Below are 1,331 nucleotides of genomic sequence, written 5' to 3'. Positions count from 1 at the left end.
ACTCTGTACCTGTGTACTCTGTACCTGTGTACTCTGTACCAGTGTACTCTGTACCAGTGTACTCTGTACCAGTGTACTCTGTACCAGTGTACTCTGTACCTGTGTACTCTGTACCTGTGTACTCTGTACCAGTGTACTCTGTACCTGTGTACTCTGTACCTGTGTACTCTGTACCTGTGTACTCTGTACCTGTGTACTCTGTACCAGTGTACTCTGTACCTGTGTACTCTGTACCAGTGTACTCTGTACCTGTGTACTCTGTACCTGTGTACTCTGTACCTGTGTACTCTGTACCAGTGTACTCTGTACCTGTGTACTCTGTACCTGTGTACTCTGTACCAGTGTACTCTGTACCAGTGTACTCGGTACCTGTGTACTCTGTACCAGTGTACTCGGTACCTGTGTACTCTGTACCTGTGTACTCGGTACCTGTGTACTCTGTACCAGTGTACTCTGTACCTGTGTACTCTGTACCTGTGTACTCGGTACCTGTGTACTCTGTACCTGTGTACTCTGTACCAGTGTACTCTGTACCAGTGTACTCTGTACCTGTGTACTCTGTACCAGTGTACTCTGTACCAGTGTACTCGGTACCTGTGTACTCTGTACCAGTGTACTCGGTACCAGTGTACTCTGTACCAGTGTACTCGGTACCTGTGTAGTAGTAGTAGTAGTAGTAGTAGTAGCAGCAGCAGTAGTAGTAGTAGTAGTAATAGTAGTAGTAATAGTAGTAGTAGTAGTAGCAGTAGTAGTAGTAGTAGTAGTAGTAGTAATAGTAGTAGTAGTAGTAATACAGTTGACCATAAGCATCACTCTTCCTGGGAAACGAATCCGGGTCATTTCGGTTTTCCTGTTTTTCTCGAGTTTCTTACAGAATGTCACATGAACTTTGCTGTGGATGCAATCCACAATAACAAATTAATACGTCGTACCTATTTTTATTGCTAGATAATCAAAGTTAGCAGTTATAAGTAAGTTAATTCAGATTCATGCATTAGCAAACTCCTTGCTGGGTGTGTCCACATTCTGATAATGGGCTTTTGACGCGAGGAACTGGAGCTACCTTCCCCTTTCTCGAATCAAACCTGATTAGATTCCATTATACAGGAGCTTTATAGCCCCTATGGGTTTAGTTTTCTCTAGTTAATATAATATAATAACGAGTCCGGTAAACGAACCCGGGTTCACTGGACCGCGGAAAAAAAATCTGCAAATTCTAGCAGAATTTTGTGGAAAAAAATGTAAATATAATCCGAATATTGATTATTTACTAATTTACCTTTAAAAATAATGGATTATCAAGTAAAAATACCCATTGTATATTTTTTTTT

This window comes from Cherax quadricarinatus, chromosome 93, assembly GCF_038502225.1.
Source record: "Cherax quadricarinatus isolate ZL_2023a chromosome 93, ASM3850222v1, whole genome shotgun sequence".
Taxonomy (NCBI): Eukaryota; Metazoa; Arthropoda; class Malacostraca; order Decapoda; family Parastacidae; genus Cherax; species Cherax quadricarinatus.
This window is presented reverse-complemented; position numbering follows the sequence as displayed.